The sequence below is a fragment of the Tamandua tetradactyla genome, chromosome 2 (genome assembly GCF_023851605.1).
Source record: "Tamandua tetradactyla isolate mTamTet1 chromosome 2, mTamTet1.pri, whole genome shotgun sequence".
NCBI lineage: Eukaryota > Metazoa > Chordata > Mammalia > Pilosa > Myrmecophagidae > Tamandua > Tamandua tetradactyla.
Window position 1 is genome coordinate 131581992 of NC_135328.1, and position 15997 is coordinate 131597988.

Here is a 15997-nt window from a genome sequence, read left to right on the forward strand (position 1 = left end):
TAGCTCTCATTTTGTGACTGCATGGTTTTAAAAACATTGTGAATGACATCCCCTTTCAGTTTCAACCTATTTTTTTGTCCTTGAGTCCAATGTACGTATCTTTTAAATAGCATAGAGATGGATCCAGCTTTTTATCCACTCTGCCAATCTGTCTTTGCATTGGGGAGTTAAATCCATAACCAGTCAGTGTAATTAATGTAAAGGCCATACTTTCTTCAAACATTTGCCCTTTGGATTTTTTTTTTTCTTTTTGCATGGGCAGGTATTGGGAATTGAATCCAGGTCTCTGGCATAGCAGTGGCTGAGCCACTGTGGTGCGCCCTGCCCTTTGGATTTTATATGTAATGTCATTTTTTTCTTTTTATCCTTTTAGCTACTGTTACTGATAATTTTCATTTCTACACTCTCTTCCAAACCTACTTTCCTGTCTTTTCTTATCAGCCTGTAGCACTATGTTTAACATTTCTTATAGGGCAGGTCTCTTTCCCACAAACTCTTGTCTATCTTTAAATACTTTGAACTCTCCCTCATTTTTGGGAGAGGTGTGTGTGCATGATTCGGGAATTGAACCTGGGTCTCCCTCATGTAAGGCGAGCATTCTACCAGTGAACCACCCATGTACCATCTCTCTCATTTTTCAAGGACAGTTTTGCTGGATTTAGAATTCATTTTTGGCATTTAGAGCGCGGGGAGAGGCAGACGCGTGGAGAGAGGCGGCGTAGCACCGAGGGCGGCTCTGCGGCGGGCGGGCGGGCGCGGTGGGAGGGGGCGACTGGGGCCCAGGATACCCGCGCGCCTCCTCGGCGCCGCCGCTGCCCGCGCGTCCCCGCTCCCCGCGCTCCACGGCGCCCTCGGCCCGCGCGCCTCCCGTGCCCGCCTCCTGCCAGCCTCCGGTACCGCGGCTGTCTGCAGGGCGAGCGCCCAGACGGAGTCCCCGGGAAACTTGAGCGGCGCCGGTCGGCGGCGGAGCTCGGGCGAGAACCTCTGGCCCGGTGGCGCGCCCAGGAGACCCGCGTCTGCCCGCGTCGCCGGTGCCCCCCCCTCCCCCCCGGCAGCGCCGCCCCCTCGGCGCAGGGCTCCGGCTCCCGGCGAAAGTCTTGCTGGCGGGAGTTGGGGAAAAACAAAATCAAACAGCCACTCCCTCCCGTGGCCGCGGAGGGCACAGCCTCGCTCGGATTCCCGGACCTTCGCTTCGTGGCGACAACGAGCCCCGTGCCGGGCCGAGGAATGTGCGCCCCCCGCGGGCCGCCCCGCCTGAGCCATGCACCCCCACGGAGGCGGCGCGCCGGCCGGCATGGAGTCCCACGCGACCGCGGTCTGACTCTGCTCTGCGCCCGGCGGCGGGCGGCGGGCGGCGGACCGAGAGCCGAGACCCGCGGGACGGAAGCAGCAGGCGGGCGCCGCGCAGATGGCCGGGGCGAGGAAGATCTGAGGCTCGGCTGCCTGAAACGTGACCATGTAGATTCAACAACTTTCAGGACTCAGGTGAGCAACCCGGCGCGGCCCGGGCCGGGGTGCGTTTGTGCGTGGGTAGGGTTGGAGTCAGCGTTGGGTCTTCAGTGCTGCAAATAAAGGGACCCCTGCTGCTCCTAGCAAGCGACCGGCGGCCAGGGGAGGACCGGTCCGGGGCTCCACGCCCGGCAGCCTCGCAGAGAGCGGCCGCCTCTCCCGGGTTCCGCGCGTCCGGGACGCGACAGGGGCATTAGCCCCAGCTCCCCGGCAGCGCAGTGCCCTGGCCCCCCGCCCCGGCGCGCCTCCTGCTCCGGGCCCCAGGGTTCCGGCTCCCGGCGAAAGCCTTGCTGGCGGGAGTTGGGGAAAAACAAAATCAAACAGCCACTCTGCCAGCCCTTTCCCTTTCTCGGGTCTGAGCGCGGTGCCTCCCAGCTGCCCACCCAGCTGTTTGCCGGTGACCTCCGGGTGGGTCCGACGGCACGCACAGCTGGAGGGCAGCTGGGGCGGAGAAACGCTTGGGCTCTGGGGAGCGTGGCCACACCCCACCCCCACCCCCAAACATAACTCCAAGCCTGCGGTCCTGCCCCGGAGCTTGTCTGTGTTGGGAATCCACGGTCGGCTGGAGCCCCGGAACCCGCGGGGGGTGGGGGGGGCGGTGCACAGCAAGATCCTTCTCCGCAAACTTCTCCACTGCCCCGCCTGGGCTTCTCCAGCCCCTGCCTCTCGGTGCCTAGAGCCCGGGACACACTTGTCCCCCTTTCCAAGGCAGGCTGCCATCTTCCTTCTGCCCGGGTGGGGGTGGGGGTGGGGGCACTTCTCAGGGCCGGTGCGTTTGTTCCCGGGTTGGAACCAGACCCGGGAGGAAGCAGGCGGAGGTAGAGAAAGGCAACGTGCGGTTCTCGAGTTCTTTCACTGGGAAGCACTGCACGCCCGCTGTGGGGAGAAACGGGACCGCTAGCTGCGGGTGCCCCCACCCACAGCCGGTAACAAGCCGTGGGGAGCGGCCCAAGGGAGAATCATATGCGCGTTCCGATTTCGAGAAATCGGAAGGGACAAGGCGCCCCAAGGGTTTTTTAGCTGCCCTTGGGTTGGGAGAGGATCCGGCTCTCCAGGAGTAAATACCGTTTAAAACGTCTAGTGAAAATCGCCGAATGCTGTGATTTGCCTTTTTGGGGGAAAGCCACACTTCTCCTAGTAGAGGATCTTGCTCCTCTAAGAGGTTAATAAGGGATCGGCTGGTGTTAGGTATTGGCTGGGCAGGAAAGGATATCCCGTGCTCCTGCTAGGTAAGGTCTGGGCTTTAGGCTGATCTGGGGCGCTGATAAAATGGAGCGAGGGAGGCTTTGCTGGCGTCACGGCCGCCAGGCCGCCAGGTGCGCTGCCGGCCCCTTCTGTTCTGCCCTCCTTTCTCCTCCTGCTGCTGGTCCCAGGTCCCAGCAGGACCCAACAGGCTCCCCACCCTGGGCGGTTCTGTCTGGACACTCCCCCTCCAGCTCCTGGACACTTTCCGAGCTGCCCTGGGGCCCCCGTCTCTGACGACAAGTTATTGGGGTGGACAATTTTTTATTGATAAATTGCTAGATGGGAAGATTATTACACTTCGATAAGGAGAGAGGAGAGTAAGTGGCATGGGAAGAAACCTCTTTGTTGGCTGTAAATTCACTAAAACAGTTTCTCTGAAGCATCCTGAAGTGAGGTTTACTTGGGATTTTGCTTTAGAAAATAGTTCCTTTGATGATTTTGAAGTTCGACCTTTTATTTTTCTCCCTTACTGTTAAGCATAGGAGACTTGCTGTGGTGCCTGTAAGGATGAGCTTTTCCTGGGCTCCTGGCAGAGCTCCTGCCTGGCAGTGAGGTCTCCGGGCAGGGGCAGGGGTCAGGGTTGGGAGGGCCTGTGTGCTTTTGTGTCCCGCCAAGCCAGGAGGGCCGAGAGCTGCGTGGTGGAAATGTGCTTCCCCCTGAAGACAGAGTGGTTACTTGTCCCTCACCTTCCCTTAGGGTCACATCATGGCCATCAAATGAGGCCAGGCAGCCTGAATCTGGAGCTGATCGCCATTCAGAGGGACATGAGGCAGAGGCTGGGTTTTACTTGGGGGGCCTCTCAGCTCCAGCTTTGCAGATGGTCTGTGCTTGGCTCTGCCTGTGGACGGAGCTTTTTCTTTTATGAGGTAGAGACAGGTGGAGGCTGGCTGAGGCTTACAAGAGCTTTTCTGTGCCTTTTGTGTGGTCGCTGTATCAAAGCTCAGAAGAGACTTTTCATCAGCACAGATAAGGCTAACTCTTTAGGGAGACCCAGCAGCTTGACAAGTTGCATTTGAGCGTATACATAAAGGGACAGCCCAGAGAGGCTTGGAAGGGGGGCTTGCGCAGCCTGTGACCGGCTGGTTGGGGTGTTGCTGCCTGGGTGTGAGTGGCCTCCCCGGCTGCAGGAGTGTGACCCTAGCACCCTGTCCCTGGAGTGGCTCTGTTCTCATGCCCCTTCTCTTGGGAAGCGCTGGGTGGAGATGATATCAAATAAAAACATGACACTCTTTATTTGTGGAGCACTTTGATTTCCCCAGGCCCTCACGCAGGCTGCACTGTGATTGGGCCACCCTGTGGGGATTTGCGGCTTGGCACTCACCTCCTGCCAAGTCCCCAGCACCTGGGACCTTATTGGGGGGTTTAGTGGATGGTGTGGGCACTTCATACACAAACGCTCTCTCCCTGTGAATCTCAGCCATGGCTGCTCAACTGATTGTCCTGGCATCTGGGCAGGGACAGGGGCTGGGGCACTCCTCAGAAACCATGGACCTTGCATCAGTCGTGGTTTTAGGAGGCAGCTCAGATCTTCTGGCAACACTGGTTCCTCTCCGTCCCCTCACAGCCACCCCCAACCTGGGATTCACTCCAGTCTTGCCTGCTTTTTGTTTATTTGTTTTAATCATCTGCTTGCCTTTTCCTGGCATATGCAAGAGAGCTCTAAGAGGGGAGCAGGGTAAGGCAGCTTGGTGTCCTCAGCTCATGACCAGCTGAGGTAGCTCCCCGCATCCCTGAGATGTCTGTCTCCGGGTCCCTTGAGAAGGAATGTAAGAATTTGAGAATCCGAGAGTTTTGCCACGCAAAGGAGGACTCCAAGAGACGTTCTCTCATGCAACACGCAAGGGGTTTATTTTCCACACATGTGTGGGGCTCGCTGAACACGCAGGAACAGAGAGCCCCGAACTCAAGTCTGCAAAAGCTTTTTAAAGGGTAAGATGAGGGGGGTGGGGGTTGAGCATGGGTCACAGGTGCTGTTTTGCAAAAAAGCAGATAAGAACAGTTTTACAATAAGCATTTCTTAACAGTTTTACAACAAGTAACCTTGGCGCCAGGATTGTTTATCTTCAGCCTGATGGGGCCCATAATTCTTTTCTTTATAATTCTTAACTCACACTAAATGCATAGCCGTGAATATAAAATGACACAAATGCTTTTGCTGGATATTTCAGAAGCTAAAATATATGTAAATAGCTAAATTAAGCAGGAAAAATTAGCTACTGTTAAGCTTTATAAAATTCCCTTTTACATTCCCCACTCCTTTTCGTATATATCTCTAATCTTAGAGATTTTCTGGATTATTTAACACTGAGAACTGTTGTTTGATGAGCATTAATTTGACATTTCTAATCTGCCCCTGTAAAAACTGTATAATTTTATTTAGAATACATGGTCTTATAGTTATTATTAAAAGTAACACAATTAAAGGCCCAACGAGAGCAGATAATAGCATCGTTAACCAGGGGGACTTAGTAAACCAAGATTCAAACCATCCCTGTTGCGCCTCTTTTTTTTTTTTTTCACGAAGGCGCTCTCTGAGTTTTGTCATGGACTTTTTAACAACACTAGAGTGATCCGCATGGAAACAACACTGTTCTTTTAAAGCTGCACATAGTTCCCCCTCTTTAAGGAAAAGTAAGCCAAGTCCCCGCTTATTCTGCAGAACTACTTCTGAAAGGGAGGTTAGAGAGTTCTGAAGGGCTGAGACAGATTTTTCTATTTCTTTTAAGTCTTGATTTATCGCGGCTTGTAATTGACTGGTTTGTTGATTACTACGTACAATGGCAGCAGTCCCTTTGCCTATACCGGAGTGGTAAGATTACAAGGGGGTACCAGGAATGAAGGCTCCCCTGCTCCCTCCCAAGTTTTTATAGTCTTCCCATTTTCCCATCTGGATATTGTCCATTTCCAAGGCTTATGCGGGTTGGAATTGGGTTCCCCTGGGGGAAGAAGGAGAAGGAGTAGTAACCCTACGAACCCGCAGCTTGAGAGGATTGTCAGTCTTTTCCAGTTTTCATTGGGACTCAGAGGGCGAAGGCGCAAGTTTGAGATGAGACGCATGGATCCAGGATGGGATGCCATCGACCTTGACTGCGGTGGGGGTGGTCAAGAGTACCTGATACGGGGCGGGCCGCGGTGGCTCAGCGGGCAAAGTGCTTGCCTGCTATGCCGGAGGACCTCGGTTCGATTCCCGGCCCCAGCCCATGTAACAAAAACGGAGAAACAGAATACAAGAAAATGTTTAAAAATGTTTCCCTTTCTTCCTTCCTTCCTTCCTTCTCTCTGTCTTTCCTTTAAAAAAAAAAAAAAAAAAAAAAGAGTACCTGATACGGTCCTTTCCAGCGAGGTTTAAGAGTCTGTACCTGGTGGCGGCGGACGTAGATGAAGTCTCCCACCTGATATTGATGCAGAGTTCTGTTGTCTCCTGGCTGGTAGGAGGTGGAGAGCTGCCGCCACAGGAACCGCTGGGCTTTTTCCAAGGCTTGCAGCCTGTCAAGTAAGGGGGTATGAAGGGAACTATTAATCTTTAGAATGGAGGACATGTCTTTGACTGGAGTTGGCGCTCCATATAAGATTTTATAAGGGGTTAGATGACACAAGAGAGCAGAGGGGGTATTTCTGGCTCTGAACAGGGCATAAGGCAGGAGCATGGTCCAATCTTTTAAGCCAGTCTCTATAGCTAATTTGGTTAGGGTCTCTTTAATTGTCCTGTTCATTTTTTTTACCTGTCCTGAACTTTGGGGTCTGTATGCGCAATGCAATTTCCAATCAATCCCCAATATCCTGGCCACACCCTGACTTACCTGGGCTACAAATGCGGGTCCGTTATCTGACCCTATTACCTTTGGTAGACCGAACCGGGGAAAATTTTTTTCCATAATCTTCTTGACTACAACCTGGGCTGTTTTTCTCTTAGTTGGGTAGGCTTCAACCCATCTTGAAAAGGTGTCTATAAAAACTAGTAAGTATTTAAGTCCATATTTTGCAGGTTTAATTTCAGTAAAGAGCTGCCTAGGTCGAGTTCCCCTTAGTCTTTTTCCATTAGGAGCTTTGGTGGGGTAGGCGTTCACAATTTGACATGCCTGACATTTTCTAGCTACGCGATCTGCTAGCTTTTTCTTTTTTGAGGCTGTCAGAGGGTACAATTCCCTCTGGTCTTGCAGGAGCTGCTGTAGTTTCCCTGTCCCCAGGTGAGTGAGCTGGTGGACCTGCTGTATGTAAGCTAGGGCTTCCGATTCTCCTAGGGGTGCAACTTCAGATAGTGTTTCAGGGGGTTGCTGGTTTTCTTTGGTTACTAGGACCAAGTTTATAAGGTCCCTTAATGCTGCCGCTTTTGCTTCTTCATCTGCTCACTTATTACCCAGGGTTATTGGGTCAGAGCTTCTTTGTGTTTGATTTTTTTACCAGCTGAGGTTAATAGCCTTCTTTGTTGGTAAATTGCCCCATGTATGTGGGCAGTAGCAAAGGCAGAACGGCTATCTGTATAGATAGTTGCTCGCTTTTCTTTTGCTAATTTTAGAGCTTTTGTGAGGGCAATTAGTTCAGCCTTTTGGGCAGATGTTCCCTCCGGGAGGCTAGAAGATCAAATAACTTTTGTCCCACTGACTACCGCCGCTCACGCTCGCCTCTTACCGTGTTGGAGAAAGCTGCTTCCGTCTGAAAACCAGGTTACCTCCGAGTTAGGCAATGATTGGTTTTTTAAGTCTCTGCGGATTCCGGTCTCTTCAGCTAATATCTCTTGGCAAGTGTGCTGCACAGGTCCCGCGGTCTCGTCCGGGAGCAGGGTAGCGGGGTTTAAAGCTGACGGGGCCCCGAAAGTCACCCTGTCTTTGTCTAGGAGGATGCTCTGATAGTGGGTAATTCTGGCATTTGACATCCATCTATCTGGAGGATGGCGGATTATGCTCTCCAGGGCGTGAGGGGCTATTATGGTCAGCTTCTGTCCTAGAGTGAGTTTGTCTGCGTCTTTTGCCAGGAGGGCAGCTGCCGCGATGGCCTTGAGACAGCGTGGCCATCCACTGGCAACTGAATTTAATCGCTTGGACAGATAGGCCACCGGTCTTTTCCAGGGGCTTAAAGCCTGTGTTAGGACCCCTCTAGCCACGCCTCTCCTTTCTTCTATGTAGAGCGTGAAAGGTTTATTCACGTCTGGGAGGGTTAAAGCTGGAGCTGACAGGAGCGCTTTCTTAATGCTGTCGAAGGCTTCCTGCTGTGCTATTCCCCATTGGAAATCAGCGCTCCCTTTGAGCAAGGGGTATAATGGGGCAGCAAGGGCTGCAAACCCTGGGATTCACAACCGGCAGAATCCCGCTGTCCTTAAGAACTCTCGTAGCTGCTTTCGGGTCATGGGCGGGGGTATTTGTGTTACAGTTTTCTTTCTAGCCTCGGTGAGCCATCGCTTTTCATTCTTAAGAGTATATCCCAGGAAGATTACTTCCCTTTTACAGATTTGGGCCTTTTTGGCCGAGGCTCGGTACCCCAGTGCGGCTAGCTCACTTAACAGTTTTCGGGTCCCATACTCACAGTCCTCCTTGGTGTCTGCTGCCAACAGTAAGTCGTCCACATATTGTAGCAAGGTGACTCTGGGATGCTGAATTCTGAAGGAGCTTAAGTCTTTATGAAGAGCTTCGTCACAACTGGTGGGGGAGTTTTTGAACCCCTGGGGCAAGCGTGTCCAAGTCAGTTGGTTTGAGGATCCCGTCTCTGGATCAATCCACTTGAAAGCGAACAAGGGTTGGCTGTCCTTATGCAAGGGCAGGCAGAAGAAAGCATCTTTTAGATTAAGCACAGTATACCAAGTCTTTTCAGGAAGGAGAGTGCTGAGCAGGTTATAGGGATTTGGCGCCGTAGGATGTATATCCTGCACTCTGCTATTTATTTCCTGTAAGTCTTGCACTGGTCTATAGTCTCTAGTCTCTGGCTTTTTGACTGGCAATAAGGGAGTGTTTCAGGCTGATTGACAGGGCTTAAGTACTCCCAAGCCAAGGAATTTCTCTATATGGGGCTTGATTCCTTCCCGGGCTTCCTTGCTTAAGTAGTATTGTTTTACCCGAATTGGAGAGGCGGTGGGCTTTAGGGTCACTACTACTGGGGGCTGATTGACCGCCAACCCTAACCCGGCAACTTCTGCCCAGGAATTAGGGAATTCTTCAAGCCAGGCCTGAGGAATAGAACTGTGGAGCTGTTCTGGTTTTGCGTACAGCTGATATTCTTCCTCGACTGGCAAGGTGAGGGCAGTTATTACAGGTTGGCTTATTAGCAGGTTTAAACAGCTGATATTCTTCCTCGACTGGCAAGGTGAGGGCAGTTATTACAGGTTGGCTTATTAGCAGGTTTAAAAATTCCACCTTTGGCCCCTTAGGATTGAAGGTGATTCTCGCCCTTAGTTTAGTTGACAAGTCTCTTCCCATAAGCGGGGCAGGGCACTCAGGGATAACTAGGAAGGAGTGTTGAACCTTCCCCTTCCCCTCAGGGATAACTAGGAAGGAGTGTTGAACTTTCCCCTTCCCCAGGTCCATGGTTCTTTTGGTAGTCCAGGCGCAGTAGCCACTGCCGTTTGCTCCCTGCACCAAGGGCCTTTTTGTAGAGAGCGGGCCTATAGGTTCTTGGAGGGCCGATATTACTGCTCCCGTGTCGACTCCAAAATTAATTGGTACCCCCTCCACATTAAATTTTACCCTGAGCTCAGGGAGGGGTGCCGAGCCCTGACTCCCCTAGTCTTCACTTTCTAGAGCCAACGTGGCCGGTTGTTGCCAATTCGGGGGCCTAGTACCCCTCCGTTTTTTTTTTCGGACAGTTTTTGGCCCAGTGCCCAGTTTCTTTGCAGTAGGCGCATTGGTCTGGACTAAGAGGGGTATGATAACGCCGACCCGAGGGATTTTTTTTAGCTTGTCCTTTACCTTCAGTGTTTCTTTCAACTACTGTGGCCAGGATCTTTGTTAATTCTTTCGTTCTCCTTTTCTCTCTTACCAACTCTTTTTCCTCTCTCTCTTATAAAACATTTATTCAGCTTCTTTGACTAAATCTCGCAAGGCTAGGTCCTGCAACCCGTCTAAGTGCTGCAGCTTGCGTCTAATGTCTGGAGCTGATTGGCCGATAAAGGCCATGGCCACTGAGGCTCTTTGATCCTCTGATTGAGGGTCAAATGGAGTATACCTACGGTATGCTTTCATTAGTTTTTCTAAAAAGACTGAGGGCGATTCGTCCGCTCCCTGAATAACCTCTCTTAACTTGGCCAAATTGGTGGGCTGGCGTGCGGCTGCTCGGAGACCCGCTACTAGAGTCTGGCGATAGATGGACAGATGCTCCCTACCTTCAGACGTGTTCGGGTCCCAATTAGGGTGGCGCAGCGGGAACTGATCGTCGATGACATGCTGCAGTTGGGTGGGTCTCCCGTCTTGTCCAGGAACTTGCTTCCTGGCTTCCAGTAGGATTCGATCTCGCTCCTCCATGGTGAAGAGAGTTCCCAGGAGTTGTTGACAATCATCTTAAGTGGGCTGGTGAGAGAACATAAGGGACTCCACCAATCCAGTCAGCCTAGTGGGAGCCTCGGAAAAAGGAGGGTTATTATTTTTTCAGTTATATAAGTCAGAGGAGGAAAAGGGCCAGTATTGTAGAGCGGGCATTTTTCCCCCCGTGTCCATCATCCACTGGAGGCTCGTACAGTCTGAGGGGGAGAGTGACCGACACATCAGATGGGCTTAGTGCTCGTCTGCTTCGTGTACTGTGTGCTGGTCTGCTTCGTGTACTGTGTGCTGGTCCTGGTTCATCTGGGATTGTCTCTTGGTGAACCTGCGAAGAGGAAATGGAAGAGAGCGGGGAGAGAGAACTAGAGGAGGGAGAAGGTGAGCTAAGAGAAGGGGGGTCCTGTACCGGAGCTGAAGGGTAGAGAGGAGGGGAAGAAGGACCTGCGTCGAAGAGGAGTAGATCCGATTGGGGTTCCGGTAGGACTGCAGGAGGTAAGGAAGGATAGAGTTTCGGAGCTTGAGAAGGACCTGGCACCCTGATTGGGAGTACAGAGGGAGAGTTATGTTGACCACGAGGAGTAAGAAACGGCTTTACCCATGGAGGTGGGTTTTCACACAGGTCCTGCCAAACCATGATGTAGGGCTGCTGGTCCGGGTGGCCATACGGGCCAGGGCGGAAGATGACTGACTTGACGGCCCGAATCAAGGGTAGATGAAAAGCTCTTTCACAAGGCCATTCCACGTTAAAAGAGGGCCACCCGGCCGAGCAGAACGTCTGCTATTTGCCTTTTTTTTTTTTTTTTTTTTTTATAATAAGAGATAGATTCTGACCTCTTTCCCTGACCTCAGACCAGTGTCTTAAGGTCAGAGAAAGTGGAAGTCGACATTCCCTGACCCATCTTCGGTGAAACAAAAAACAATTCCCAACACACAGATACAGACAGACACACACAGAGCCGGCACACCACGTTTACACAGTTTCAGAGACACAGCTCAGACTGGCCTGATGACTGTGATCGAGTCTCCCCCGTCAGAAGGGAAACAGAATCAGAGTCGGCCCTGTAGGAAGCCTCCAGGCGTCCCCGGAGGTCCCCCAATCCCGAGGCGTCCCTCGGGAGAGTGACCTGCAACCCCGGACACGTCTGTCGGTTGCGGTCGGGGAGTGCCCACGCGACTCTCCGACAGTCACTGCCAGTCTGACAGACTAAGCGATTGCACTTCAGACAAAAAGGCCTCACTTACCCCGAGAGAAAGAGCTGTTGGAGCCTCCCCTTACGAAGAGGGGTCTTCGGTGGGACCTCCAAATGTAAGAATTTGAGAATCCGAGAGTTTTGCCACGCAAAGGAGGACTCCAAGAGACGTTCTCTCATGCAACACGCAAGGGGTTTATTTTCCACACATGTGTGGGGCTCGCTGAACACGCAGGAACAGAGAGCCCCGAACTTAAGTCTGCAAAAGCTTTTTAAAGGGTAAGATGAAGGGGGGTGGGGGTTGAGCATGGGTCACAGGTGCTGTTTTGCAAAAAAGCAGATAAGAACAGTTTTACAATAAGCATTTCTTAACAGTTTTACAAGTAACCTTGGCGCCAGGATTGTTTATCTTCAGCCTGATGGGGCCCATAATTCTTTTCTTTATAATTCTTAACTCACACTAAATGCATAGCCGTGAATATAAAATGACACAAATGCTTTTGCTGGATATTTCAGAAGCTAAAATATATGTAAATAGCTAAATTAAGCAGGAAAAATTAGCTACTGTTAAGCTTTATAAAATTCCCTTTTACAGGAACAGCTTGCTCCCCACTCAGTGTCCTCCTCGGAGCTGGGGCAGCCGGAAGGCTGTGGGTGCGGCTGGGATCTGGCCCCGTCCTCACTGGACAGTCTGACCCCGACGCAGACAAGGGTCCAGCAGGCGCTGGCTTGCATTTCCCTCTGCTCCTTGAGATCCCTGGGTCCCTGCCGGGAGGCAGCAGGGTTCCTGGGGAAGGTGGAGAGCCGGGCTCCCCGGTTGGCCGCAGTTATGACCCTAAGGAATGTTAAAGTAAAACGAGAGAGACTGGGATCAGGGGATCCAGAGACATCAGTCTTCAGGCAAGTTTATTTTCATCCAAGTACAAAATTATATACTAGCAAGAAAGGTGATAAAGGTTGTTTGTGTGTAAAAGCTAAACAATGCAAAAACAAGCTCCAGGAAGTAAGTACTTCTAAGGCTAGGATGTTAATTTCCCTTAAGCAAGTCTCTTCCACACCTCATTGTACTTTATTTGCATATCTTAGCCTCTATTGAAGTTCTAGATCCTGAAAGCTCAAGTCTGCCTTTCCTCATAGACTTGTAGTTTGCAAGCTTTAGGTTAAACAACCTTTTAACTCCTACATGCCCCAGTCACGGTGAAATGGGGGGCTCTGCCTGCTTCCAGGCCCTCCCAGACCCTTGGGCCTGCTCTGGGGTTGCATAAGAGTCATCACCTTTAAATACGTAGCTGCCAAGTATCCTTCAAAGTGTTACAAGTTAGTAGAGACCAAACTGATGTAAAGATTAGCTTAGAAAGCCAAATATATCCTTGATCTAGATTTTCATGTTTGAAGTCTGGCACGAGGGTCTCTTCCTCCGAAGCCAGTCAGACCGGAGGGGCAGGCAGGGCCGGGGGCTTTCTCCTGCCCAAGCACACGGGCCTCTCCCCAGCTCTTCCCTCCCAAGACCCCTTCCAGGAATTCCAGGGAGCCAGGAGGCCTTGGAGCAAGGAGTGGTGGTTACATAACTCAGTTAACTCTTGACTTCTTGGGCTTGAAGAGAAAGTCAAAGGCTGGAGTGTGTCCGGGTTGGAGCCGCAGAGCCTGGGGGTGCCCCTGACCCCACCCCCATCCCTGGGCTGTCCCCATGCCAGGCATGGCATCACCCCTGGCTGCCCAGAAGAGGGTTGCTGGCCCCTTCCAGCCCTCCTCTTAGGAGGCAGCACTCTGTGCCCCAGCAGTCAGCTACTCAGTGCCAGCTCCCCAGAGCCATTTCCAGGCTGGGACCTCCGGGAGGGCTCCCTCTCTATGTAGGGGAGTGGCAGCAGCTGCCTCACTAGTGCTAGCAGAGCTGGGCCCGGCCTGCAGGACAGAAGCTGGGGTCAAACTTTGCTGGGGTTCCTGCCTCTCTCTTTGGAAGGGTCCAGGGTGCAGAGGGGCCAGAAGCCACCAACTGAGCGCGAGATCATTGTGGCTGATAAATATCTCCCAAGCAACCAAAAGACCACTGGCTCTGCTCTGGGTTTCACACAGCCCATCGGAAATCACATGTTTACCATGTTGCCTGGGGGTGAGCATCACTACTTACTGGACCCAGGAGGTGAGGGCAGGGAGCGACCCCACTGCCAGTAAAACCCGTGGGCTGCAGAGATGCTAGTTCATTTGTGCTGGATTCATCATGATAGTCGCAGCCTGCTCCCTGTCACTAACGGGACTAGTTCTACTTGCTGGACCTCCTGCACCCATTGCACGTTCTCCAGGGTGGCTGGCCATGGAGGGCTGGCATTGGCCTGGGCCGTCATCTCCTGGACGGTGCTGCTGCTAGGAATGTCAGTGCTCCAAGCCTGGCTGCTGGAAAGGGGAGCAGAACTGGCAGTGCCAGGAGCTTGCCCTCATGGTGGAGACTAAAGTGGTTGGGTCTGCCAAGGAAAGGCTAGGAGTGTGTGTGTGTCCTGTTTTACGCTGGCCTGTGGGTTCCTAATTCTTCATTGCATCTTGAGAAGAGCATTTGACACATAGTAGGTGCTCAGGTAGAGTTCATGGGATGGATAACTTGTGTCCCCATGATACAGTGTCCTTTCTTTATCTGCGTTCTGCCCTCGTGCCCTGAATCCCAGAAAGGGTGTAGAGTCAGGGCCAACCTTAGGCACTGGTCCCAAAATATATGTTAGTTCTTCACCATGACTTACTTATGCTTAGCATTCCGCCATTAGAGATTCATTCCTTTAGAGTTATCATGATTAAAATGCAGACCTGCTCAAGAAAGTGATCCATCAAATTCCTTCAGTCATTACCAGTTCAGCATTAGTGACAATGTCAGATTGTTAAGGGTGTGGTAGGAGGGGAGGGGAGGGTGTGGATAGGAAGAGAACATGATGGCAAGTGGCACAAATCCAACAGGGGGCAGGGGCTGGGGTAGGAGAGCTTCACCAATGGAGGAGGGGACACCTAGGGCAAACTTACCAACTGCCATTGGCTGAGGTCCCCCCTTGTCCTTAGTGTTCTTGGAGCATGGGGCTATTTACACACCTGCTAGGCAAAGGGTGACCAGGAGGGACCAGTTTATTTAAAAGAAAAGGTTCCCGTCAGTCTGTAAGCCCACAGGGGGTGGGCTGGGGGGCTGTCAGGGAGAGTCTGTCTCATGCCTTATGACGAGTGCTCTTCTGTAGACACCTTCGATTATTATTATTATTATTATTATTAAAATGGTTATTTCACTCACTTAGGGAGGGTCTGAGAGCTGCCGAAGCAGACCCAGAAACAAGTAAATTTCTGCCCTTGTGGATCCTGTAGTCCAGCAGTGGTGGGGGAATGTGTGCAGGATAAAAACATGCTTATTATAGTAGAGGCCAGTGCCGGCCTGTAGCAATACAGTATAAGCCCCATTCACATTTTAAAATTTCCCAATAGCTACATCAGAAAAATAAAAAGGATGTGACGTTAATTTTAATATTTCATTTCATGCAATGAAACCCAAATATGATTATTTGATATGTAATCGATATAAAACAGCATGAATGAGCTACCTTACAGTTCTGTCCTATAATAAGTCTCCGCCATCGGGTGTTCAGTGTGTGCCCCAAGCGCTTCTCCGTTTGGTTTACTCATGTGACCAGTATCCACATGGGGTTAGCAGCTACCGTCGTGGGTGCTGGCCGTGGAAATCTGGGGGTGACAGCAGTTTCCTTAACACCTACCACCTCTGCAGGCATGGTCTGCTTTTGGGCACGCCACTCAGTGGAAGGTGCTCTGGGGAGGCCAGCCTGGCCAGCAACCGTCCTGACTCATGGCGGATGGGTGCTGACCACCAGGACTATGCCAGGGCTGGAGGGAGACCCACAAATGGGGGCGCAGCACCTGCTTCTGGCGTCCCCAGTCTGCTGAGGGCATGGCCACACTGGACAGTCCTTCATACCTGCCTGGCGCGTCCCACACCAGTGTACAAGAACATGCTTTGGGGATTCGGACAGTGAGTGGCACAGCCAGTTCGCCTAGAGGGGTCAGGGCTGAGGTTGGGCGTCAGTCTCAATTGGTGGTGAGGCCAAACCAGCAAGTGAAGGAGCAAGACAGAGGGTCCACCCACCAGAAGGGAGGGCTGACCTCTTGGAGAAGCATGTCCAGTGTGCTCCTCAGGCCTCTGAGCTGGTCCTGGACCTGGATTAAGCCAGTCCTGAATGAGTACATGTCGGAAAGGCTCAAGCAGCTCCAGCTGCCATTCTGAGCTGAGGTGGTGCCACCCTCCAGGTCTGACCAGGGTCCGTGTTCTTTGTCCTCTACCCCGGCACCTGTTGCTGAGGCCCAGAGATGCTGGGCCACAGGGAGCCCAGGAGTGCCAGACCATGTAGGGCCTTATGGGTGGGGGAGAGATTGTGATTCACCAAGGTCTGGTTTTTTTTTTTTTTTTTTAAAGGAAGGAAAGACAGAGAAGGAAGGAAGGGAGGAAGAAAGGGAAACATTTTTAAACATTTTCTTGTTTTATTATATTTTGTTTGTTTGTTTATTTTTTACATGGGCTGGGGCCGGGAATCGAACCGGGGTCCTCCGGCACGG

General features: G+C 51.9%; 1 protein-coding gene and 1 long non-coding RNA gene across 22 annotated transcripts in view; one reads left to right on the forward strand and one right to left on the reverse strand.

The window, feature by feature from the left end:
• Positions 1-15997, forward strand: part of LOC143673921 (voltage-dependent N-type calcium channel subunit alpha-1B-like) — a 268765-nt gene that overhangs the window by 24134 nt on the left and 228634 nt on the right. For 2 of the 21 annotated variants that reach the window (XM_077149009.1, XM_077149018.1), the window contains exon 1: positions 1301-1485. The exons of the other annotated variants lie outside the window; for them this stretch is intronic. The gene's annotated coding sequence lies outside the window, so the exon portion shown is untranslated. Of the gene's footprint in view, positions 1-1300; positions 1486-15997 lie in introns of those variants that run through there. 21 annotated transcript variants of the gene reach the window in all.
• On the reverse strand, positions 5568-10481 carry LOC143673920 (uncharacterized). Its single transcript, XR_013170761.1, has 3 exons — positions 9249-10481; positions 6075-9206; positions 5568-5866 (listed from the first exon to the last, which is right to left on the reverse strand). It is a non-coding gene; the product is annotated as an uncharacterized LOC143673920 (long non-coding RNA).